Source organism: Neofelis nebulosa, chromosome 5 (genome assembly GCF_028018385.1).
Source record: "Neofelis nebulosa isolate mNeoNeb1 chromosome 5, mNeoNeb1.pri, whole genome shotgun sequence".
Classification (NCBI taxonomy): domain Eukaryota; kingdom Metazoa; phylum Chordata; class Mammalia; order Carnivora; family Felidae; genus Neofelis; species Neofelis nebulosa.
Window position 1 is genome coordinate 104,854,504 of NC_080786.1, and position 27,943 is coordinate 104,882,446.

At 37.9% G+C, this 27,943-nt stretch overlaps 1 protein-coding gene and 1 pseudogene across 6 annotated transcripts in view; one reads left to right on the plus strand and one right to left on the minus strand.

The window, feature by feature from the left end:
• The window catches only part of BBX (BBX high mobility group box domain containing), a 285,709-nt gene that overhangs the window by 123,162 nt on the left and 134,604 nt on the right, over positions 1 to 27,943 (minus strand). The gene's annotated exons all lie outside the window — the stretch shown is intronic.
• LOC131512602 (large ribosomal subunit protein uL23-like) lies at positions 6,706 to 7,217 on the plus strand (annotated as a pseudogene).

The following is a 27,943-nucleotide window of genomic DNA, read 5'->3' on the forward strand; positions in this document are numbered from 1 at the left end:
ATAAGTATTTTTTCCTTAAAAGAAAAAGTCAGTTTCTAATAGCTTCAAATCAAGGCCATGAAGCCCCCTAGTAATTACTTTATAAATAATTCAGTGTGTTTTTTATAACGAAGGAGTTAAATTTTCAGAGAGTAAAAGGTTCAGATCACTAACAGGCTGATAACAGGTTGACAGGATCAAACCACCTTGCCCTACTTTTGCATTTATTAGGAATCACAGGAGCCACACCTGGAGCAAAACTCTGCCTAGGACACTGAAAAATCTGAACACTACAATCTTCAGCTCAGACAGGTAATAAATGTGGCCAAACGTGGGCCTTTAAATCCTGGCCACTTTACATCAATCCAAACCATTCATGTGCCAAGAGGGGAACTAGCTGGACCACTGCGGAGCTCCTTCATGATGGAAAGATAAATGGGGACTTCCAAGCGCCCCACACCTGAAGAGCAGACAAAGGGGTCTGTCCTTGACAAATCAAAGTGCTCAATTATTCACTGCTCCAAGTCCGGCCAACTACTGTTACTATGCTTTCAACACCTATCTTCCAGAACAGTTCAAAAAAACTTTTCTACTTAAAAATTACATATTTATAGTATTAGAAGTCATCATAATAATACGTTATACTTCATATTTTGGATTTACAAAGTTAAAAACGCTATTTAAAGAAACAATAATAAACACTTCTTTTTCAGAAATTTAATTTCAATTTAGTGAAGTGCATTTTGATTGTAAGACTTGTAGTTTAAAACTGAAAATAGAATTTTCACGTGGAACAAAGCACAAAGAATAGTGAGGCTAAATATGCCTTTTATGTTTTGATTTCTTGACTTAAGGTCCTATTCTAACTATAATCATTAATTCATTTAATCCTCAAAACAACTCTGCGGAGTAGGAACCATAATAACGCACATTTCATAGGTAAGGCGACTGAGGCTTGGGGGGGAGACTGCCTGCGGTAACACACCTAAGGAACTAGTACACTGGACACCAGGGCTCAGACTCGAGTGGGCCAGCTGCCATAGTACACTAATGTTCAATGCTTCTTGGCTACATGTGGGTGGCTACAGAAGCAGGTGGGCTAATAGTAAACCTGGCAATTGCTGCAGTACTTTTTTTAAAAAGCACTTTTTTAAAAATGGGATGAAATGAAAAAGTCTCCTGTTAAGTCTTCTGAAGATCAGGGGGCTCCGAGGTAAAACACATTACGATTACCTTTGTCAGCTTTAACTTGTGATTTTCTTTTTCAAGTGCCATGCACCATGTACTGCTAAAGTGACTCAGCAGGGTTTAACTTCATTTTAATTAGCATTATGAGCCTGAATTACAATTAAATCATTGCACTGGTAGTTTATAAGGGTCATAGTATTACATTATCCTTGAGTTCATTTAATGACTTCTATGTAACAAGTAAATATTAACAAACAGAAACCAGGTACATATTTTTTGGGTGATTTTTTTTCTCCACTCTTTGGCTGATTGGTTAAGTATTTTACAACCGAGCTTTGCTTTATTTAGTATTCCCCAAATAATATACTGGAGTACATGTTATACTAAGTTTCCAAAATTTCATAATTCATTTAACCAAACAGCTACATGGAACCCTAAATTCTAACTTCTCCTGTATTATTTCAAATCCCCTGAACTGGGTGGGATAAAGCAAAGTGTATTGGGGGTGGAGAGGAGTATGCAGTGGCTTTAACTACTTCTTTCATAAACATAACAGGATCTGAGCAACTACCACTAGCTAGCTTTGGGGATTCTGTAACTCTAGTACCTGTTTGGAATGCTCCCTAAACATCCTGCAGTCAGAAGTCACTGGCCTAGTACCAAACACCAAAAAGATGAAATTCTTCAGAATGCATTAAAAAAGGGGGGAAAAGCATCATCAGTTATTCATATATTAAAATTGGACTCTACTCTCTAAAACAAAGAGAAGCAAACCAGAGGGTTCTTATGGCTATTTCTAGATATTGGAATTCTATGAAATATAAATTTGTGTTCACTAATGAAACTGCACAATGCCAGAGCTGAAAGGGACTTAGAAATCAGAGTGCAACCCCATCAATTTAAAGATCTACAAAACTAAGTCCACAAGAGCTTAAGTTTAAAACTAAAATGTTCTTACTCTCTGAGTTGGTATAAAGTTTGGGTCCCTTTTGAGCAAATAATTATTGGTGTTGTTTCATTACTTTTTTTTTTGTACTAAATTACAAACATCTGATTGCTTTGAAGTTGTATTATTAAGACAAATGGGTAAACTGCTCTTTTTAAAATTCAAAATTGCCACATTTATTTACAATAAGATAACAGAATGACCTCTTGGTTTCTTTCTTCTCCTCCACTTTCAGCCTCTGAAATGAACTAGATTAATATAGGAAAAGCTTCTAAAAGGCAATTTTATTCTATTATCCTAATGAGAGAAGTCACTGAAGAATGGAGAAGGCAAAAAATGATCTATTTTGAGGGCAATTTACAATTCTCCAGGTTCCTTACTATTTTAAAGAACAAAATATCTCAAGGGAAAAAAAAATACATACCAACAAGAGGCCTTATGGCCACAAAATGTAGGAGAGCAAAATCATGCATTGAGAGTTTCAACTGAAAATCAGTAAAGATAAAAATCAGAAAAGTTGAATGAAGGATTCTGTGGTTATTGGAACTTTTGCCCAAACACAACATTAGTCAGAGTGCTCAAGGACACCGAGAATTCCTGTAAGGCATTACTTGGAGCAGACAGTGGGCAATCAGAAGGGTGGAAATCAGGGTCCATTACTCAGGCATGGTAGCCTGTATTATCCTCTTACAGATGCAGCATTGGCAGGAGTTGATGAAGAAAAATGAAGGCTGAGGAAGAGAGGGTATGGTGTGTCTTTTCCATGTAATTTTCAGCAAACTCAGATGAGTTTCAACCCTGGATGGGTTTTCCCCCCTTTCCTTCCTTGCTTCCATTTTATTCAGAAAAATCATCTTGCTTAGGCTGTTCGTGTGACGCTGCAACTAGCCTAATGTTGCCGCAAACTGCGGCCCTCGACATCCCTTTCAGCAAATACCAGATTAAATACCCTCCAGTTACGCGGTTCAAGGTAGCTTCATGCTGATTCCAAGAACAAGAACCTGTCAAGCTGACAAATCAGTGTCTATTTTCTGTCATATATTGTTTCCCGTTAGAAGGGTTTCTTATTTCTTAAAACTTGCTTCTCCATTCTGGCAGCCTCCTGTCAGTCTACCGAAGGTCCTGGCTCCGAAAGCTTATAAATTCTTATTTTCCACTCTCCAGTTTCTCTATAGATTATACTGCTGACCTCTTCTACTGATCTGACAGGAAGTTATCTGAAAGCCATTTGTAGTGACCCTACCACAGAATTAGGACTGCATTTCTACAAGAGCCAACTGTACTTTCTAAAATAGCTAATTCAGTTGCCTGTGTTTTAAAACAACTCATAAAAAAGGATTGTCATTACTACAGAGCTGCTTTTTTTTTTTTCCTTTGTCCACAGACAGAAAAAAAGATGAAAGGCAGGAAGTGGCCTAACTATCAACAAGCAGTTCTCCTTTGAAGACAGATAACAAAATTCTGCAGTTAAAAGTATATTTGTACTTGCAAAGTTACTCTTCTTGAACAAATTCCAAATACAGTATCTGTCTTTGATCTCAGAAAAGCATTTTTCTCACTGTTCACAGCAGACATTAATAGTTCAGTTAGGCACCCCACTCCCAACTATGGGGAAAAATGTTCCCTAAAATTCAATCATGAATTATTAGCTTTATTTGTCAGCCTAGAAGTAGCTGCTTAGGCTCTGCCACCGCTGCTGCCGGCTATGACGAGGTAAGAACTTCTCAGCCACAGCACCCATCTGACCCCCTGGCAGAGCCTCTCAATTCCGACTGTGTGATGTCACACAGTCCTGGAGAGTCATTCAGCAGCTCCTGAAACAGGAACTGTTCTATTATCTCACTGAAAGTATACTGCAACTGTAAGAGATATTTTTGAGGACCTTAAACCTAAACAGAGTTGAAGTTTCATATTTTAAAATAGAGATCTACTCTTGACCTTTCACCATTTCCTATTACAACAAAAATCTAATAATAATACGTAGCTCTGATAATGAAACAAGCCTATTTTTAAGACAGTAAAAATATCCCTAGTGTCTACTATGTTCCATTTTAAACAAATAGGGAAGATGAACAGCAAGCATTATATCGTTTATTCAAAAAAATATTTTCCTTGATTTCCACAGCTATTGCTTGTGGGTCTTTTAATACAAAAAGAAAACAAGAAACACGGACATGACAAAATTATGGGGGAACCTCTGGTCTTCAATAACGAACAGTCCTTAAAGCTCAATACGTAAAGACTAACAGTAGCATCTAACTGAATCCTAAGGAAGATTTGTAATCCTAGGTGAAAAGCCCCCTTTACGGTATTAGAATTTTCCTGGGCAATAAGGAAAAGAAAATCCTCCATGGAAAAGAACTATGCTTTTAAAGTTAACACATGTATGTGTGTGCAAACACATGCACATACCCAGACTCTCTTAAAGTTCAGAGCTGACAGACTGATAGGTATTAGAAAACTGGATCTGCACTTGGACAGTACAGTATTTCATGCTCTCGGAAAATACGGTTTTGTTTGAACATGTCCCCAAAAGCCAAATCTAACTTCTGAAACTGATCCATAGAGCCAGCACTTAGTATATTCTTGGCTGGTGGACTGCTAGCTTAGCTTCAAAAAGGAGCATGAACCACCTGGGCATGTTAACACGTGGACACTCACAGCATCTGCAGTGATGTCCTAGGAAGCAGAAGGAAAGAATGATAACCCAAAGTGTCACGCTGTCAGCATCAGGCAAATGTTGGCATAAATAAATCCTTATAAATACTCTGAAGATTTTCCACTCTAACAAAAGAGCTATTTTCTTTTCCCTGAAAGAGGAAACCTTATCAAATGACAGTGATTTTACAGACATATAGGGAACACATAAAGAAGTATACATTCATAAAATGTACAACTCCACAGGATACCAAACCCTGAATCGCGCCATTTTTGTGAAATACATATGAAACACTACAATATGAAGGAAACTGGGTGCCTGGGAGGCTCGACAGGTTGACCGTCTGACTTCAGCTCAGGTCATGATCTCACTGTTCATGGGGGTTCAAACCCCACGTCGGGCTTTGCACTGACAGCACAGAGCCTGCTTTGAATTTTGTCTCTGTCTCTGCCCTCCTGACTCATTCTCGCTCTCTCTCTCTCTCTCAAAAATAAACATTAAAAAAATTTTTTTTAATAGGAAGGAAACACTAACAAGAAAGGACATAGGGAATTAAGATCATAAAATCAATGAGTGAAAAAACATTTTCCTTAAATACACCCAGAGTAAGATTTATACTCCACAATTCTAATTTAGAAGAAAACAAAACTGGGAAACTGTATCCATGCCTAGAAAAAATATTGGAAGAATAAGGAGCAAAATGTTCACAATGGATATGAAGCTGTATATGCATTGAGGGGGATTTTTATTTTGACATTGTGTTTTTCAGTGTTTTTGACATGTTAATTTTATAAACAAAAAAGAAAGCCAGTATGAGTTATTTTAAAATCAAATATGTTAAGTGTAATTTAGTAGAGAACAAAGTGGCAGGCTTCTGAGGTACCCAATCAATACACTGCAGTGGAAAGCCATTTTCTCTTTCTCATCCTGTCTGTGACCATGTGACATTTTTTCACACTTGCTCAAAATTAACTGCTTCACTACATAATAACTGCAACTATAGCAAATGGGCCTTTTTGGTCTGTAATTCAATTACTGTAGAAGGTTTTATAGTTTGAGTATTAAGAAGTGAAGCATATACTTGACTACATACACAGAAACAAAGCAGACTCTCCACATATCATATCCGAATTAAAAGTGAATCTACAAATTCCATTCCCTGTTTATACCAGTTATCCTGACTCATTAGTCAATGTTCTGGGTCTAGTGAGACAGTAGAAACATTGCTCTGTCTCATTTGCAGGTAACTTATGTGATTTCCATATTGTGATCAAAGGCTAAAAGTTGATTTGCTAGAGTGCATTCCTTGGCCCCCATAGTATTTTATTCATATAGCTACTATGACATTTTCACCTTGGATTGAAATTTTTATGTTTGCAGGTTTGTCTTTCACACTTGATTCACATGTTTACTACTAAGAATGCATTCAATAAGTGATAAATACATGAATGAACTGTTCTAGAAATAACTAACCTTGGAGACAAATATCTGAGAAATCACAGGGAATAATCTGTAATCTATCAAGAATGCAAAACACTGAAAGAAAACCAGTAAGTGTTCCTTCCTTAAAAAAGACTGCTAACACCTGAAATCATTTCCTTCCTTCAACTCTATTCCAATCCACCCATGTTCCTAACATCTTCATGAATTTATTCAACATCTGCCTTAAAAAAAAAACCCTCAGCATGCCTGGGTGGCCCATTTGGTTGAGCGTCTGACTTCTGCTGAGGTCATGGTCTCACAGTGTGTGATTTGGAGCCCTGCATCAGGCTCTGTGCTGACAGCTCGGGGCCTGGAGCCTGCTTTTGGATTCTGTGTCTCCCTCTCCCTCTTGTCCTCTCTTACTTGTGCTATGTCTCTGTCTCTCAAGAAAAAACTAAAAAAAAAAAATAAATAAATAAAAAATGAAAGAAAAACTCATAGCCCTTTCACGAAGATGGCACCAAAGGCAAAGAAGAAAGCCCCTGCCCCTCCCAAAGCCGAAGCCAAAGCAAAGGCTTTGAAGGCCAAGAAAGTAGTGCTGAAAGGTGTCCACAATCATAAAAAAAAAAAAAAAAGATCTGCACGTCACCCACATTCCGACGGCCCCAAACACTGTGTCTCTGAAGGCAGTCCAAATATCCTCAAAAGAGCATCCCCAGGAGAAACAAGCTTGACCAATATGGCATCATCAAGTTCCCCCTGACTACCAAGTCAGCCATGAAGAAAATACAAGACAACAACACACTTGTGTTCATTGTGGATGTCAAAGCCAACAAGCACCAGATCAAACAGGCTGTGAAGAAGCTCTAAGATACTGACATGGCCAAGGTCAACACTCTCATCAGGCCCAATGGAGAAAAGAAAGCATATGTTCAACTGGCTCCCAACTATGATGCTTTGGATGTTGCCAACAAAATTGTGATCATCTAAACTGAGTCCAGCTGGCTAAATCTAAACATATATTTTTTTTCACCATAAAAAAAAAAACAAAATAAAAATAAACCAAATTGTGTGTGTGTGTGTGTGTGTGTGTGTGTGTACCTATTATCTATCTAAAACCTCATTTTTCCTCCCTAACTACTAATTATCTTTTGGATTTCATGACACTGTACTGTTGCAAAGAATGATGAAGTCTATCATTTTATTTTGTCTTTTTATTACATTACCAGTAGCTGCTGAGAACATGCTTTAGGTGTAGCTTCTTCTATGATCTAGACTGCCGTTTATGGCCACCAGGTGTTAGACTCTGGAAATTTATATCTATAGCCCCCTTGTTGCTAGTTTTACACTGTGACTAAGGAAATAAAATTTACCCTCACTTAAGCAACTGAGTAAAACTACCCATAAGACGATTTGCCTTAACAAAACAGTGAGTGCAGAGATCTCCAGAATTTCTACAGGACTGCAGTACCACCTCTGTTATTCTTTATGCATGGGGCATGCATCCTCAGAGCCCAAAGAGCAGAGACTTTCAGTTACTAATCTTGTTCTGTTTAACTTGCAGGAATATCCTATACTCTAAATCAGCATTTCTTAGTGAGGAAGTTTTTGAGACTCCAGGTGAGACCATGCTTTACTAGGCAAGACTGTTTCACTCATTGCTGAGTCAACATACATCTCAAGTTCCTACCCCTTCCTGTCACCCAACCCTCAATCCCAGGGGGTAGCATCCCCCAATCTGAGATAAATGATGTCTCACAAATTCCATATACTCCCTGGGAGGTGGTATGACTCCCTAGTTAAGAATCAGTTCTCTAAATAAGCCCAATATATTTTAAAAAATCACATAGGGGCACCTGGGTGGCTCAGCTGGTGAAGCATCCAACTCTTGATTTCAGCTCAGGTCACAGATCATGTGTGTGTGTGACTGCGAACAGCCTGCTTGGGATTCTCTGTCTCCCTCTCTCTCTGCCCCTCCCCACCATCTCCCCACCATCTCTCTCTCTCTCTCTCTCTCTCTCTCTCTCTCCCTCCCTCCCTCCCTCTCTCAAAATGAATGAATGAATGAATGAATGAATGAATGAATTTTTAAAAATCACATTTTAAAGGTAATTTAAACTCCCAGAAAAACCAGCTTCATAGGGTTTATCCCTCAATGACTACATTAACCAACACCACCATCACCCCAACGCAAACCTCCCATTCCCAGGAATGTGAAAGGCTTGCCTACACTGTATTCATAAGGTATTTTTGACTAGCCTGAATATTTTTTCTCTTTTTTTTATTTGAGAGAGAGCATGAGGGAGGGACAGAAGGAGAGACAGAGAGAGAGAGAGAGAGAGAGAGAAAATCTTAAGCAGGTTCCATATTCAGTGCAGAGTCCAATGTGGAGCTCGATCCCACAACCCTGGGATCATGACCTGAGCTGAAATCAAGAGTCAGACGCTCAACCGACTGAGCCACCCAGGTGCCCCCAACTGAATACTTTCTATGTGACCTCTGGTCATTTATAATCCTAATGTCATAAAACTTCTATTCCTGTTAATATTCGATGTCTTGTTTGCGTTGATTACCTATGAGCTATCTAAATCAGTTTGCCTTATTAAAACTGGTTTCTAGGGGCACCTGGGTGGCTCAGCTGGTCAAGCATCCAACTCTTGATTTTGGCTCTCATGGTTGGTGACACCGAGCCCCGTGTTGGGCTCTGCGCTGACACTGACAGCAGAGAGCCTGCTTGGGATTCTCTCTCCCCCACGCTCTCTGCCCCTCCCCCACTCATGACTGCACACACTCTCTCTCTCAAAATACTTAAAAAAATAGGTTTCTAAAACCTTATTTATTTGTAATACCATCATGCTTCCACTACTTAGTTACTTTAAAAAAGTACTACAATAAGGGAGGAATCATGTATAGATACACACTCTAAAACTAAGTATGAAATAGTTTTGCAAGTTTAGGGCCTTCTGGTCAGCCAAGCAAAGCAGAGCTGACAGGCACCTATAAAACATGAGGTGCAAATCTAAAACTTCCAGAAGAGCAACAAAGATCCAACTTGTTCAATTAATGAAAGATTATCTGGAACTGTAAATCTGTACTTTTTTAAATTAGATATAAGAGCTGAATAATCACTTAGCGAGGAAGCTGAGCCATGAGTGCGTCCCTTATTTACCTGTGCAGCATGTTCTGTAGGACCCACCGACACCTGAAGGGGCCTTTAAAAAACTGGAATAGCAAGTTCTAGGAATTCAATAGAATCACAAATGTCTCCTGTAAATATTACACAAATCATCGTTTTAGTGGTTTCTGAAAGAAAACCCAGCCTCCTCCTGGCAGGTGCAACATGTCCTAAAGCTGTCATCATTTGGCTCTGTCACCAGTCAAGCCAATCAACATTCTCATTTTAACTGGAAACCACTTCACCCTTGCTTTTTGTGTGTCTCCTGCCTCTTGTACTCCTCATCTTCTTTTTAGAAAGCCTAGGCTTCTGAAAAATTTGGGAAGAGATACTCTTTGAGATGGTAAATAAGTCCATTCAGAGATAGATCTAGTTAAACAGGGAAGTCAGATGTGCTCATTTATGCCACCCTTCAACTGTGCACTGTAAACAACTTTTCCAGACCTTTCTACAATCCAAACTGCCCACGTGGCCAGTGAGCAAGGTTTGGCCTCTTCGGTCCTCCATCGTCAAAAATTGGGACTCACTTGTCAATGTCTGACTGGCTTCTGGCCACAGCCATACTTATGGGCTCAGCCAGACGCACCTGGAATCCTGAACTATGTTCTGGTACACACTTGTTCCTTCCAGCCCTCCTTGACCCCTGGGATTTGGGTTTGACTTTCTCACTGGAACTTTTCATTGCTACCAGACTTTCTCCTTTAAAATGCCCATTCCACACTTAGGTGGCTCAGTCGGTTGAGCATCCGACTTCAACTCAGGTCAGGATGTCATAATTTGTGGGTTCTAGCCTCGCGTTGGGCTCTGTGCTGACAGCTCAGAGCCAGGAGCCTGTTTCAGATTCTGTGTCTCCCTCTCTCTCTGCCCCTCCCCCACTCTCTCTCTCTCTCTCAAAACTAAACATAACAAAATAATAAAAAATAAAAAAATAAAATGCTCATTCCAGCTCCGACAGGCTGTCATAGACTCGGCTGTTCCATGAGACAATGGGATCAAGTCACAATAAATTAACACTCATTCTTTAAAAAATGGTTTTGGGAAAGAGTAATTTTTTTTTTAATTTAATTTTTATTTATTTTTGAGAGACAGAGCGTGAGCTGGGGAGGGGCAGAGAGAGAGGGAGACACAGAATCCGGAGCAGGCTCCAGGCTCTGAGCTGTCAGCACAGAGCCTGAAGTGGGGCTGAAACTCACCAACTATGACATCACGACCTGAGCCGAAGTCAGACCCTCAACTGACTGAGCCATCGAGGTGCCCCAGGAAAGAGTAGTTTTTAATGGCTGATTCTTCATGGAGGAATTTTAAGCATGTGACATCAAGATAAGGGCTTTTATAGATTTCCCTCATGACAAGTTCAGAGGAAAGAGAAAGCATGGACTGTACTGACATCTTGTTTTTGTTTGTTCATTTATTAACCTGTTTGGTTTAGTTTTTCCATTTCATAAAGACACAATCCAAAACCAAGTGATCAAGAAGTCTGTTGCTCCTGGGATCTTTTCAATGATGCTGGCCACACATCAGGTACTTCTTCTTCTTTTTTTTTTTTTAATAATTTATTTTGAGAGAAAGTGAGTGCATGAGTGGGGAAGTTGCAGAGAGAAAGGAGAGAATCTTAAGCAGCCTCTGTGCTGTCAGCACAGAGCCCAATGGGGGGCTCAATTTCAAGAACCATGAGATCATGACCTGAGCTGAGATCAGGAGTCTGACTCTTAACCAACTGAGCCACCCAGGCCCCACATATTAGGTACTTCTTAAAGAGGCTACACTGTATTCATCTGCATATGCCCAGTGGCATTACTGTGCCTGCCACATATTAGGTACTTAATAAATGTTCATGAAATAAATGCATCCGAAGCGAGGGAGCCATGGACCTTCCACTTTCAGAGAAGCCTGCTCTGAATCAAACTCCAGAAAACTCCTGGAGCCTAAATTCCAAGTAAGATCAAATTATTACCATGGTCTGTAAGTTCCATACAAATTAAAAAACTATGTATCTCTTGAGTCATCCTTACAAAATAAGACATCTGCTGTGTAGCAAGACTATAATCTATATAAACTTTAAAAAACTTGCAGGAGTGCATTCAGTAAGAAATTCTGGTAATACTGATTTTACAGGAACCATATAAATCTATAGTCATTATTTTTTTTTTTTACCTTAAAAATAAACTCAGCTTTGAAAGAAATCCCGTACTACCCTGCTAAATTCTACTTTGTCTGTATCTAGTGCTTTGTGTGGTTTGGTATAAAGGTTAACAGTGTGGACTCTCTTTTTTTTCCTGGATTAATAAACCTGGATCAACAGATTATTAACTGTGTGCCCTGGGGCAAAAAAGTAACCTAACTTTTCTGTGCCTTGGGATCTCATCTATTAGAAAGGAATAGTAGCAGTGTCTACCACATGGTGAGGATTATATATACAGAAACTGCTTAGAGTACTGCCTTGCATATAAAAACTGTATATGCACCTTGAAGGTTTGCTGTTATTATAGCAATGATTAATCACAGAATATAAAGTTCATTTATGCCACTTAAAAAAATTTTTTTTAACATTTATTTATTTTTGAGACAGAGCAGTAGTGGGGGAAGGGCAGAGAGAGAGGGAGGGAGACACAGAATCGGAAGCAGGCTCCAGGCTGTCAGCACAGAGCCCGACCCCAGGCTTGAACCCACGAACTGTAAAATCATTACCTGAGCTGAAGTCAGATGCTTAACTGACTGAGCCGCCCAGGTGCCCCTCATCTATGCCACTTTAATCCAGTGCTCTCGTTAGTAAATATTACAAGTAAAGGAGTATCTCTGCATTCCAAATTTCTATTGGTAGAATGAATGGGGAAAAGCCTAAATATAAACAGTGAGAGAACAGTTTTTTGTTTTTTTTTTAAATTTTTTTTCAACGTTTTTTATTTATTTTTGGGACAGAGAGAGACAGAGCATGAACGGGGAAGGGGCAGAGAGAGAGGGAGACACACAGAATTGGAAACAGGCTCCAGGCTCCGAGCCATCAGCCCAGAGCCTGACGCGGGGCTCGAACTCACAGACCGCGAGATCGTGACCTGGCTGAAGTCGGACGCTTAACCGACTGCGCCACCCAGGCGCCCCGAGACAACAGTTTAAAAGACACAATTTAAGTGACTAAGAATTCTGTGTAAATACTTTTATTGGCATTGAAAAGATGTTTAGGTAAAAAAAAAATGGGGGACAGGTTAAATGGGACATAAAAAAAGAATTTCTTTTTTTATGAAAAGACAGTATAAATATGTGCTAATATATGCACAGCCATAAAATAAAAAACCTGGAAGAATGAACGTTAAATTATTCACAACATTAATTCTATATGACAAGATTATGGATGAGTTATTCTTGTTTTTGGAAATTTTATATTGTAATTCTAACTTAAAATACAAATCATTCAAAAACCAAAAAAATAAGAAAACATTGGGGTATGCTGTAGGCTTTCATAAACAATAAGCTTTTTATTTTATTTTTTAGAGAGAGCAGGGGGAGAGGGCAAAGAGAGAAAGAGAAAGAGAGAAAGAATCTCAAGCAGGTTCCACACTGTCAGAGCAGAGCCTGACATGGGGCTTGATCCCACAAACCATGAGATCATGACCTGAGCTGAGATCAAGAGTCAGATGCTTAACCAATTGAGTCACCCAGACACCGCAACAAAAAGCTTTTCAAAATGTTAATTGGCTAAACACAGATTAACCAAATCATTCACATACTTATATGCACTATGAAGAATAAGATTTTTAATTTTTTAAATGTTTTTTTTTTTTAATTTATTTATTTTTGACAGAGAGAGAGACAGAGCGTAAGCAGGAGAGGGGCAGAGAGAGAGGGAGACACAGAATCCGAAGCAGGCTCCAGGCTCTGAGCTGTCAGCACAGAGCCTGACGTGGGGCTCGAACTCAAGGACTGTGAGATCATGACCTGAGCTAAAGTCGGACGCTTAACCAACTGAGCCACCCAGGCGCCCCATGAAGAATAAGATTATTAACATGTTAATAATTAACTGTTTGGAAAATAAACTCAAATGCTAAAAATGCTCCACAGGATGAAGTCAGTGATGCTTAGAACCTTAAAAGGAACTTTAGAACCATACAAAATATATAATCTCTATCAATGTGTGACACCTAGCAGAAAACATGTGCTATTTTCTAATTGATGGCTAACGAAGACCACTTTCTTTCTATACTTGCCATATTAATTTTAAATGATTAGGAAAGCAGGCTTCTCAGTGATGCTGATATAGGTTACAAGGTATGTTGTGTTTGGGAACATGTCAGGGATGCTGTAGATATGTTCTGTACAATAAATGAGAGATACAACAAAATGCCAGATTAAAAACTTTTCACTTGAAGATTTTAAGATTTATATGAGTCCAAGATAGTCACCAACAACCATCTTTCTTTCAGAGAAAGATCTACTCCTTTTCAATTATACTCTCTAGCCAAGAATGCTGGAGGGCTGATTCTAAACATAATTATAAAGTGCCATCTAGTGGATGTTTTCATAAGGTTTCTCTGCTTACACTTCAATGTTATGGAATAGTCGTTAGAAAAACTACTCTAGGTGGATAAAAGGCACAAACTTCCAGTTAAAAAATAAAGTCCTGGAATGTAATACACAGACTGGTGGCTATAGTTAATACTAATGTATTGTATATCTGTAAAAAGTTACTAAGAGTAGATCTTAAGAGTCTCATCACACACACAAAAAACTTCTGTGTGGTGATGGAAGGTAACTATACTAAATTTCCCAGTATTTACAAATATCACATCCTGAAACCAATGTAATTAGTCAATCACATGTGAATAAAATTAAGTAGATAAATAGACAGCAAATCTGTATGAGGAAATAGCTATCCTTTACAGCATTTCCTTACCATTTCTGATCTGAGCTGTTGGACATCAGTTCATTTTTAAAAGACCACACCCGTTTGGTGTTGGGAAAACTGGACAGCTACATGTTAAAGAATGAAACCAGGCTACTTGCTTACACTCTACATGAAAATAAACTCAAAATGGATTAAAGACCTAAATCTAAGACTCAAAACCGTAAAACTCCAGAAAGAGTTTTATGGCTGTACTCTCATGCAAGGAAAACAGAAGCAAAAACAAACAATTGGGACTGCATCAAAATAAAAAAAAATCTGCCAAAATATATCTGATAAGTGCTTAGTATTCAAAATACATAAAGAACTCATCCAACTAAACATAGAAAAAAAAACACATCAATCCAATTAAAAAATAGGCATTTTTCCAAAAAAGACACACAGACGGCCAACAGACACATGAAAAGATGCTCGATGTCACTAATCCTCAGGGAAATGCAAGTCAAAACCACAGTGAGATATCACCTCATACCAGTCAGAATGGCTAGTATCAAAAAGACAAGAGGGGCACCTGTTAGCTCAGTGGGTTAGGCATCCGACTCTTGATCTCGGCTCAGATCTTGATCATGTGGTTTGTGAGATGGAGCCCCATGTCGAGCTCTGTGCTGTTAGTTTAGGATTCATTCTCTCTCTCTCTCTCTCTCCCCACCCACACCCCCCCCCCCCGCTTGTGCTTTCTCTCTCTCTCAAAATAAATAAACTTAAAAAAAAAGACAAGAAATAATAATTGCTGGTGAAGATGTAGAAAAAAGGGAACCCCTGTGCACTATTGGTGGGAATGTAAATTGGAACAGTCACTGTAGCAAACAGTTTGGAGTTTCCTCAAAAAGTTAAAAATAGAACTACCATATAATCCAGTAACTCCACTTCTGGGTATTTGCCTGAAGAAAACAAAAACACTCATTTGAAAAGATACGCATATGCACCCCATGTTTTTTGCAGTATGATTTATAATAAGAAAGATATGGAAGCAACACAAATGTCCAGTGACAGATAAATAGATAAAAAAGTTATGGTACACACACACACGCGCGCGAAGATCACTCAGCCATTAAAAAGGAAATTTTGCCATCTCTGACAGCCTGGATAGACCTAGAGGGTTTTATGCTAACTAATAAAGTCAGACAAAGAAACACAAATACTATATGACTTTACCTATATGTGGAATCTAAAAAACAAAGTGAACAAACAAAACAGAAACAGACTTATTAATATGAGAACAAACTGGTGGGTATCTAAGGGGAGGGGAGTAAAATAGGTGACGGGGATTAAGAGGTACAAACTTCCAGGGGGATCTGGGTGTCTCAGTTGGTTAAGTGTCCCAACTCTTGATTTCGGCTCAGGTCACTATCTCACAATTTGTGGGGTAGAGCATGTCAGGCTCTGTGCTGACAGCAGGGAGCCTGTTTGGGATTCTCTCCCTCTTCCCCTCCTCTGTTCCTGCTTGCTTGTTCGTTCTCTCTCTCTCTCTCTCTCTCTCTCTCTCTCTCTCTCTCAAAATAAACAAACATTTTTTAAAAAGAGGTACAAACTTCCAGTTATAAGTCATGGGGATAAAATAGTGCAACACAGGAAATACAGCCAATGATACTGTAATAACTTTCTATAGTGACAGATGGAAACTATCATGGTGAGCATTTCATAATGTATATAAATGTTTGCACAACTGAAACTATTATTTTATGTCAAGTACACTTCATTTTAAGCTTTCCAAAAAAAATACACCTCTGACTGATAACACTGATTTTGATTCTCAAGTTGAACCTCTGCCACCACCACAGAGAATAAGGAAGAGCCCAATTACCTCTTAAGTGGTCCAGGACCTACAAGGACAGCCTACCCGAGTTAGAAAGAAAATCCAATTTCACAAATGTGCTTTTATCCTTCACTTCATTTGATAATCAAAGGTAAACATCATTATATTAGGACAGTAATTATTATTACCACTGGTCGATCCTATATGAAAACAAATTCACTGGCCTAAATAAGCTACATCTGATATCTGAAAATCAGTAGAGTTTCTAGCAAAACCTTCAAAGTAGCACCACGTTCCTGTAGGTCCAAGCTGCGAAGGACTTTTTTTTACCATTAGGGGTGGCAATAACACAAGTTATGACCAGTTAAAATGAAATTAATGAATAAATACATAAGGCAAAGCAGAAGGCTGAGTTATCCAACCAGATATTTATAGTTTCAGTCTGTGATAATTCAGATAAAAGTGTAGGCCCAGACATACTCAGATGAAATCTACATCTACCTAAATCTTCCTAGATACAGACTCAATATTTTGCCTTCAGAAGCAGAGTCTATAAATATTTTTAAAAGCTTCTAATTATCTAGATATTTTCAGATTCCCACGTTGTAAGAAGAAATGATCAATTTATTTGGAGAGCGTCCTACCCACTGATGAAATGAAAAGTTCTGACTTTGAAAAGAGTTGCCTGAAACCCAACATAATGGACTTTCTTAGGAAACTATGCATGTTTTACTGCTGTTCCTGGGTGTCGTATTTAATTTATAGGATAATATCTGTTTAAGGAGCTACTCCCCTAAAATGAAATGCTCCATTTTGTAGAATTGATAGGAATTGGAAATCTAGTCTTTGCAGGTCACTGTGTCCTCCAATTTACAGGTGAGGAAACCAAGACCCATAGGGATCAAAGGTTAGCTCAAGTTCACCAAACAAGTTAGTGGCAGAGGTAAGATCCAGGTTTCTTGACCACAAAATTAGAACCCTTTCCACTATCTGATACTACTTTTTTATTCTTCTCTAAGTAGAAATGGAATGCTTCCATTAAATTATTCTTAGATACTACAGTTGCATTTTTATTTTGAAATTTTAAAGGTCTATGTGGGTAACTACTGCCCACATATGCATGAAAGACAAACAGAGGTGTTATTAAAGCTTTGAGTTTCTTCTAGATCATCAAAGAAAATCTAGTGGAATGGGGACAATGCAGCTTCTGTGGAGCAATTTACATCAGTGATTTTGAGAAGGGAACAGACCTAGCAGTTACTAAAGTAGAAACCGTTACTGTTCATGGATAGGGTAAAAGGAGCCATTTCTGCTTCCCACCAGTATTGTCCTTCAGCTTGCATTAGCTGAGGAGACACCATTTCCTCAACAAGTGCCGAAAAAGTGACGACCCATACGTAGAAGTTCACAGGTCAATCTTTAGTATTTAATAGAGAGGAAAAGTTCTGATTTCCCTCAGAACTGCCATCTTTTACTTCTCATCTCACAGAGTAAGTACAGATGCACCACATATTTAGCTCTGAATCAGTTCCCATTTCCAGGGTCTGAAACTTTTATCTGTGTCCTCCTGTCAAATTTGAGGCAAAGCACTTCTCCTTAATTTTTAAGCTATGGTTAAAAGTGTCCTTTTTGTTGTTGTTTTGGTATTTACTTCTTCCTACTCATCAGAACGTATTTCCGAAATGGTAAAAACACCCATAAGAGAAAGTCTGAAAACTTGGACTCAAATATCGAGTCAAGGCAGAAGCATGCCTTGACTAAATCATCTAACCTCTGAATCTCTGGTTCCCTCCATCTGTGCCTGGAGAGGGCCTTCCAGCTCTAAATTATTCTAAGCTATATTTCTTGAAACATTCTACAACAGATTTCAACACAACGGAACTTAGCAGGCCTGTTCCTAACACTACTTCTCCAGCAAAGGCTTTAATACAAGTCTGAGGGGCGTAGTGATAGGACCAAATCTCAAAGGAGTTCTTTGTAGGTTTTAAGTGAATTGCTTTTGAGAAAGTCTCTGTAGACATCTTACTTTGGCTCCTCGTCTATACAAACTGCTGTGGGAGCCTAAGAAAAGCAGCTTTCAGACATGCAAGTGTACAGATTTGGTATTGCTGCCTCCAGGCTGCAACTGCTGCCAGGGGACGGGAGTGAGTCAAAGCAATTCTGCGCATCGCATGCCTCAATGTCTTCCCTCTACTTGGCAGCTATACACTAGGATCAGTCATCCAGCTAAATGTCAAGAGTCCCGAAGTCATTACTAGTGCAAAGGTTTCCAGTATGAAACTTCCACAATGATTTAGCTTTAAAATTGTTACAAAGGAGATCTTTTTATCTTATTATTATAAGCTTGGAATAATTTGAGAAAAATGAAAAAGGGTAGTGAGATAATGACTTAGGAATTACACAATATGTGTATTTGAAAGAACATTCAGATGACACCTTCTCGGATCAAAGGCACTACTGGGAATTATTAAAAGAAAAGAATCAAGTAAAATCAACAGGCATAGTTTTTAATACTACTTACAGTCTGAGAATTTTGAAAGATATTTACATAAAAATGCTTATTTTCAGGCTCCTCTAACATTTATTTCCAATTTTTAAAAAAAAATTTTTTTTAACGTTTTATTTATTTTTGAGACAGGGAGAGACAGAGCATGAACAGGGGAGGGTCAGAGAGAGGGAGACACAGAATCTGAAACAGGCTCCAGGCTCGGAGCTGTCAGCACAGAGCCCAATGCGGGGCTCGAACTCTCGGACCGAGAGATCATGACCTGAGCCAAAGTCGGCCGCTTAACCGACTGAGCCACCCAGGCACCCCATTATTTCCAATTTTTTAAGGCATTATAGATAGATTTACTTGCAGGCCGCTTTCCCTTAAAAAATATATCATTATAAGTATTATTAATGGTTTTGGTCAAATTACATCATCTATAAATTTGAATGTATTTTTTCCCCAAAAGAAAAGAATGATGAACTTTACATTTTGTGGTCTGACCACTCTGAATTCATTTTGTTACTCCAACATAAATTAAATACTTGAGGACTCACTGAAGATAGTTGCTTTTTTACACAAAATGTTCTATGAGTCTTTCAGATGAGAAGAAACCACCAATAAAAAGAAAAGTTACATGTTTAGAAGAAATGTGTTTCTAACAAATAGCCTCCTTGAATTTAAGGAATTCTGCATGCAATATGCTATGCTAATGTCTGAAAGTTTAGATTAGACACACATTATCCTGAATAAGAGATATTTGTAAGGAAAACAAAATTTGACATGGGTCAAATGGTTAAAATAATCTATTCTTATCAAGAGCAATTTGTAAAAAGGAAAATATAAAGGAGACACATTTTGACCTTTATCAGAATTATTTTCATTCTCCAACAGCCTAATGAATTTTTAACTTTTGGCTATGCTTTGAATTTTGTGAGGAAACTATACAACTCAGTTAAAGAGGAAATGAATAATAGGATTCCTGTGGTTTGGAGAGGCAGCGGGTGGGATGGTAGGTGGGTACTGTAGCAAAAATCCTGACTTTTAAAAAAATGTTGAATAAAACTTTATTAAAAACAGATTTTAAATGGCCGTTTTATCAGAAATGGACCTTTTAGACAGAGAATATGAAAACTCACATCTTACCCCAAGAAAAACTCTTCGCTCTAAGCAAACAAATCTCATTGTCTTGACATCTCCCACAAGCTTTTGCTACTATGCAAATCCTTGCACCATTTCTCCTATAAGGAAGGTTTTCTCTACCAACTTGTTCATTTTTCTGCCTCATCAAAATTCTGCTAAAAACTTTTTGAATGTGCCTGCTTCTCTTATTAAACACTTCTAACTTGATTTAGGAATACTCATACTCATTTTGCACTCCTACTTTGTTCTTTATTCAAAAATCACAGATTTATAGAGTTAGAACAAACTACAAAGATTATCTAATTTAACTCTCTCATTCAAAGAAGAGGAAATTGGAAGTCCAAATTAGGAAACTGGCTCAAGGTCGCAGAACTTGTTCAAGATAAAAGAGCTGAGGGGTGCCTGGGTGGCTGAGTCCATTAAGCTTCCAACTCTTGGTTTTGGCTCAGGTCATGATCTCTTCTTGGTTTGTGAGATCAAGCCAGGCCTCAGGCTCTGCACCAAAAGCAAGGAGCATGCTTGGTATTCTCTCTGTCTCTGTCTCTCTCTCTCTCTCTCTCTGTACCTCCCCTGCACTCTCTCTCTCTCAAAATAAATAAAACATAAATAAATAAAACATATATAAAATAAATACATAAATAAGATAAAACACTCTCAAACATAAAAAAAAAAAAAAAAGATTCAAGAGCTGACACCAGTACAAAGGTGTCCCTGTGTTAATTTTTCATTTTCATTCATCACTGAGAAAGTCTAAAAGGTAACATTTCTGAAGGCAACTGAAGTTTATTCATTTAACATTTTTAAAACACAGAGCAAATCACTGACACCCTTGACAAAATATAAAAATTTCATTTCATTAAAATTCATGTCATTAAATTCATTTCATTAAAATGACCAACAGTCATTCACCATTCAAAATAAATATACTGAGCACCCACTGCCTTGACAGGTACCTTGAAAAAAAAGGCCAAACAATATATGAGAACTAAGAAGGCATTCAGACATATGAGAGAATTTGTCACAAGATCATAGTATTTTCCTGGAAAGGTTTAATTAACTGGTCACCCTATATTCCAACAGACTACAGTGCTTACCAAAAATACCATAGTCTACATTCTTCCTCTTTCCCAGCTGTCCTTTCATACCATCCCCAATTTCAACCTCTAAACAATTCACACCTTACACTTAGAGGATGCTAGCTTGAGAAATGGGTGACAACACAGCACAACACAGATACAAAAACACTGTAAACTATCCAAGAAGTTTCTACCTGGTCTACAAAATATTCAATTACGCTTGAGAACTGCAGTCCTATTATCTTAGCTCTCCTTTAACTCAAAATACCATTTTTTATCATATGTCTACATAAAGTAGCTAGAACCTTGCTATCAACAGGTCAAATTCTCCCAGTACTTACTTTTCAGATTGTGACTTTGGAATAAGAACAATCTTTCTTATGTAGCCAATGTTAAGAGTTATATAAGAATATATAAAATAATTAATACACTATTTTATACTTGGAGATCTAAGGTGAAGAGATCTTTACAGTCTCAAACAAATAACTCCAAGACATCTGCTCTCATTCTCAATTCAACATTCCAAACAAGAGACAACATTTCGTCTGAAAGTCATCAAACAGGAGGTAGCATTTCCAACTCGCCAAGTTAATAATGGGTTTTATCAATGGTCATAATTTGGTGTTTAGGACGTTCCCCAACCATATTAATCTTCTGTACCTATCAAGGATGAACAAGTCACAAGTAGCAACTTTGCAGACACACGATTTTCAAGAAAAGGATCTCAGAAGACAGAATCATAAAATTAACCTGGATTTGTAAGTGCAATAAAATGTATTTTTGTAAGACACTGTTCCACTGTGAATATTTAGTTAATGCCAGAGACTTATCAACACTCTTTTTCTCAAAAAATATTTACAGCAACAGTATCTCAAGAAGACAATCAGTTTGCAGTCCTATATGGACCTAATAAAATGTGTGAATAGTTTTATACCACTGCACTCAATTTTACAGTTCCTAAAAGTGTTTTGGGACATCATTCTCCATATGCTTCTGGCTTTGTCCATTTCATTCTTTGGACTGATTTTCTTTGGGAAACTAAAAGAGTTCATTGCTTTTCGCCAAACAAACACCACACACACGGAAAATTACTTTTTTTTTTTCATGTTGTGAACAATATTGAGATGTATCCCTTGTCAGGCCAATCTTCAGATGACGATTCGTCTTCCTCTGAGGATCAAGGAAATAAGTTAAAAGAAATGGTAGGTATATTATCATTTACTCTTATTAGCAGTCTCAGTAGTGTTTAGACTCAAATCTCTCCAAATTGCAATGTAAGATTACACTACATGTAGATTTTAAGACTTCAAGTTACAGACAGAAGTTTTTATTACAGCAGCCAAAATCGAATCTGAATGCTTATTTTTATTTTTTTACACTACCCAAATCAAATAACTTTTGTTGGGCAACAGCAGACATTCAGCTGAGTCAATGAACATATTTCAGACAGCTGCTTCCTATTTGTGAACCTAAAACTATTTTTGCTTTAAGAAAATGCAGGTTATACGAAGAGAAGTAAGAATCAGGATTCAAACCAAAAAAAAAAACCCAAAAAACAAAAAAAACCTCCCATAAGGGCCCTCACTTTTTATTTTTAGCACAGTTCGAGGATAAAACAGTAACTTAAAATATGTATATAATCTCATTTAGCCAAAACAAAACTAATAGATGTTCCTCAACCACATTTTGGGCAATTAGCATAAAGTAACAAATTATAAAAACAAGCTAACATCAATTTAACAAAAACTCTCAGATGGGGTGCCTGGGTGGCTCAGTCGGTTGAGCATCCAACTTCGGCTCAGGTCATGAACTCACGTTTCATGAGTACGAGCCCTGAGTCGGGCTATGTGCTGACAGCTCGGAGCCTGGAGCCTGCTTCAGATTCTGTGTCTCCATCTCCCTCTGACCCTCCCCTGCTCACACTCTGTCTCTCTCTTTCTCAAAAATAAAAATTTAAAGGGGCGCCTGGGTGGCTCAGTCGGTTAAGTGGTCGACTTCGGCCCAGGGCATGATCTCGCAGTCCGTGAGTTCGAGCCCCGCGTCAGGCTCTGTGCTGACAGCTCAGAGCCTGGAGCCTGTTTCAGATTCTGTGTCTCCCTCTCTCTGACCCTCCCCCGTTCATGCTCTGTCTCTCTGTCTCAAAAATAAATAAACGTTAAAAAAAAAAATTAAAAAAAAAATAAAATAAAAAATAAATAAAAAATTTAAAAAAATTAATAAAATAAAATAAAATAACCTCTCGGAATATGTTAGGCAGGAGGCAAAGAGATTGTTGGTGTTGACAGTGGGCAATTCATTGGCTGTCAGTACCTACAATTCTTCAAATCTCCAACCTCATCCACATAGTATATCTTAAACCATAAAATAGTTATTAATCACTAGAGTGATGACTCCAAGATCATCCTCTCATTAAAAAATAAACTTCCACTCAGGGCACCTTGGTGGCTCAGCCAGTTAAAAGCGTCTGAGCCTTCGTTTTGGCTCAGATCATGATCTCAGTTACTGAGTTCAAGCCCCGCACTGGACTCTGCACTGACAGCACGGAGACTGCTTTGGATTCTCTCTCTCCCCCTCTCTCTGCCCCTCCTGTGCTCTCTCTCTCTCTCTCTCTCTCAAAATAAATAAACTTTAAAGAAAAAATAAACTTCAGTCTACTATTAACAAGAAATTCAGTTGTGTACTAACATTTCTGCAATGATCTACAGATATTAAAAATTTTCTAGTTAACTTTCATTGAAAACAAATTAAATTAACCACAATTCTTTTTCTAAATATTCCAGTTTATCCTATAATTTTTAGTCTAGGAAAGTGGGACATTGATTACATTTCTTGTAGACTAAAATTACTATTTGGTAGGAAATATAATCTCTTACTATTTGTTCTTCATTGGTATAAAACATAATATGGACCCAAGTTTTGTCAACTGACATTTTTCTCTAAATTATCAGAGAAGAGGGGTGCCTGGGTGGCTCAGTCGGTTAAGCGTCCGACTTCAGCTCAGGTCATGATCTCACAGCTCGTGAGTTCAAGCCCCACGTTGGGCTCTGTGCTGACAGCTCAGAGGCTGGAGTCTGCTTCAGATTCTGTGTGTGTGTCTCTCTCTGCCCCTCTCCCACTTACACTCTGTCTCTTTCACTCTCTCTCTCAAAATAAACATTAAAAAATTATTTTAATAAAAATAAAAAAAAATCAGGGCGCCTGGGTGGCTCAGTCGGTTAAGCGTCAGACTTCGGCTCAGGTCATGATCTCACAGTCTGTGAGTTCAAGCCCCATGTGGGGCTCTGGGCTGATGGCTTGGAGCCTGGAGCCTGCTTTGGATTCTGTATCTCCCTCTTTCTCTGCCCCTCCCCTGCTCACACTGTCTCTCTCTCTCTCTCTCTCTCTCTCTCTCAAAAATAAACAAACATTAAAAAAAAATAAAAATAAAACAAAATAAAATAAAGTGAAATAAATTATCAGAAAAGAGAATTTTCCTACAGGCTGTGAGAGAGACATAACTGAGCCAAATATATAATAATATCTGTATCAAACTCAAACTCCGGTATATTGACATACAATTATGTATATAAGAATATGCATGAATAGAGTCCTAATTTGGATCCATCTAATAATTCCAAATAAAGGATAAAAATCAAATCAGGGATAAAACATTCATCTGTTCTCTATTTCCATGCTTCGTGAGCCAGAGCAAAGAGTATTAGTGGCCAGATAGGCCTGGCCATGGATTTTTACCACTACTTGCTGTCTAATTCAAGGGCATCTGTTCATTCATCTATAAAAGGAGGCTAGTACCTACTTCCTAGGATGGAAGAATAGACACAGATAATACGGGAAACCCCTTCAGAGTGCCTCACATATGCTGTAAATAAAATATATTTTACATATGCTTAGTAAATATTTTTTTAAAAAAACATAAATGAATGTATTTTCCTCCTTCTTTAAGTCCTTTGGTACCACCTCACCCCCAAGAGATGATTACAGTAGCTTCTAAATGATAATCCCCATTTCCAAACTAATCTCTATCAGAAGATTTATTCATAATCATGCTTTGAGCCTCTCACTCTCTGGATCCAGACTCTTCAATGGCACTTCATAGTCTACTCTCAGAATGTAATTGTTTAGGTTGACACTGACATCTTTTTTGCCCCCTCCCTGCCTCTCCTCACTCTCTCTCTTCAGCACAGACACACACAAAGACACACATACACACAGAGACACATGCAAAATTTGGCTCCAAACTTCCTTTGCCTTCTCTATGTCCTGTAAGATGCATTCAGGGCCCAGCTACTGGCATTTGGGTACTTCTTTGCATCTCATTGCTTGCCCAGAGCACCTTATTTAAAATGCTCCTTCTCTCTCCCTCTCCATGATCCTGGGCAGAATAATATCTACTTCCTCCAAATTTCTTAATTTCCTACAGCATGAACCATAACTTTCTTGTGACCCTCTTCTATTAGTGTCTCAAATGACTGTAGTAAATCCATGACTCTTGAGCTCTTACTGTTTTAACCTCCACTCCAGACACTTCCACATCATCATCAATCATCAGTAACCTGTTAATTATAGACAATTAGTCTTCAATATAAAGTCTACTGAAAATCAGATTTAAATCCTATAACTGGTCCACAGTTCATCCTTGCTGTAACTATAAACTCTCACTGAAAATGAGGGGGTGAGAAAGGGTGGGTATCCCTTATTGGTCTTTGAAGTTCCAGAGAAATGTACAGGAATAAATAGGAGAAAACAATCCATCATGATTTCACCATCCTTACTAACAACTAAGAGAAAAGAGCCAGAACCCTTTAATGAAAAGGGTCTTTGAGATCATTTAAATGCAAATAATTACCAACAAATCAACGAAATCTCTGGCACAGTTTTAGAAGTTTGAAGCAAAAAGAAACGTACTCAAATCGATCCTTGAGTAAGCTCCAGTAAGAGCAGAAGAAAGGCTGTCTTCATGAGCTTTAATCCGGAGAGAACAGCTGACTGGGAGGGAGACTCCATTTAGCGAAAATCAGACCCACTCCTCCTGGGTGTGGAGATCTACCTCTCTGACTCAAGAGGTCCCAAGCACCACCTTCCCTAGGTCCCTAGTGGTTCTTAGTAATTGGCAGGTTGTTAATTGATGAACACACAATACAGGGCAGCTTGAGACTCACAGAAAGTAACACTGCCATCTGACCAGTGTTAAGGGTTAAGTAACAGTAAATAACTATAAATGGATGAGAACAGCAGCCAAGATTCCTCTAAGCTCAAAACAAACCTTAACCTAAGGGCAATGATGCCATCATTCAAATGAGACAAGGTGCTTGGCTAGCACAGGGAAAGGGAGTGAAGTGTCCACTGGCTAAGCACAAAAGAAACATACAGATTTTGAGTAAGATTTGGTGGGACAAATACACACAAAAGAAAACCACATTTAGTGATCTTTAACAACACTATGATGTCAGGTGAGCTTCCCAGAGGAGTCCTGATTCCTCAAGGCAAGAAGAAACAAAAAAAGTGCAGGTGCTCCACTTCCTTCTCCACTATTTTTACAAAAAAAACTTGGTGATTTATTTTTCGGGTTTAATAAAACCTAGTAAAAGCCCTTTAGAAATGTGAATTCTGCAACTAAGATAACGAATGGTAATATACTGGGAAATTAACTTCGGGAAAACAGACCACCTCTGCTTCCTCAAAATTACAGACCCATCTGAACATTTCACTGTTTTGTTAGCCAGATATAAACTACCAGGCAAAATGAATATTGTTATTCCAGCAACACCTACATTTGAGTGAAGTTATTCAAAACTATTTTTAAAGTTGATATTTTGTATAATTACATGTTTAATTACACAAAGCCCAACTTTGAGCTTACTTTTACATGAATTACTAACTTTGCTGTATAACAGATAAAACACAACAGTAAAACTTAAATATTTAGTTTAAAGTTTATTCTTAATGCAGCATCTAAAAATGCCTCTTTCAAGTTAAGCCCATTCAATGCAAAATCTGTAATAAATGTACTTCCTAGCTTCTGAAGGGAAATTTTATATCAGATGTTTATATGTATTTATACACTTTTTACTGTACTAAAGGATAATCCATTATTAACACAATAGTGTATTATTAGTATTCGCTGGAACTTAATTATTAGAGAATATACAGTTCTCTTTCAAGTGATATTAAAGTAAAACAAGAATACTGAATGAGTACTGTAGGTTTCCTGAAGCACTTTCAAGCCTGTCTAAATTAATAAAATACTAAGTGAATTAGTATTACAAAAGAGACTTTTATAACTGATCGTTTAAAATATTAATGTGAATACTTAATAGGTCAAACCTTTTACATTAATCAAAGACACAATTTAAGACTAGTTTAGAATGAGTATTCTCCTATCAGTAAAGTCTTCACGTCAGGTAATTTCTCCCATTTTTCCCTTATAAGCATAAAAGGATGTTTCCTTGCATTCCTGAGGAACAAAACATAATCTGTTCCTCTAGAGATAGGATGGTATTAACTGCTTCTTTTGAGAATAGGACATCTGGCATAATATGTTTTTGTAAGAGTTTTGTCAAGTAAGCAGTTAGGAGGGGTGAATTATCACAGATAGTCTGGCTTCTTGTTTTTCATGGCTGGAGAGCCCAGTAAATCTCGAATCTTTTATGTGTATGGAGGCTGGAGGCAGGTGGTTAACCACTGGGCTCTCAGTAATAAGTAATTTAACATTAAAAAAAAAAAAAACAACACCCTACAAAGATTTTCTAAATTCCAAATCTGATTTCTAATTATGTTAATGCTGTTAAAAGTAAATCCTTCATTAAAGAAGTTTTCCTCCTTTTTTCTTTCTTTTTCTTCTTTTTTTTTTTTTTTTTTTTTTTTTTTGTTAGATAGACAATTCTTCTCTGGCCTATTTTCTTCTTAAAATTTGCCAGAATTATGTGGGATTTTTCACAAAGCAGATTCATGACATTGTGGAAGTATTACATTATTTTGTGTTCCTGAATAAAAGTCAGAAGGAACCTGCTTAATTTTAGTTCATAGTCAAACACACAGGTCCAAGACCAGAACCCTCAGGAGGGACTGGGCAATGTTTACTTACAATTTATAGAAAGCAAAGACAGAACTTGTGCCCTTCTCCATGTAGTCTGCTCTCTGGTGCCCCTGGCCTTTGATCCATGGAGTTCAGAGGCAGTCACAAAATGAAATCTGGACAAGTAATACATTTAGAG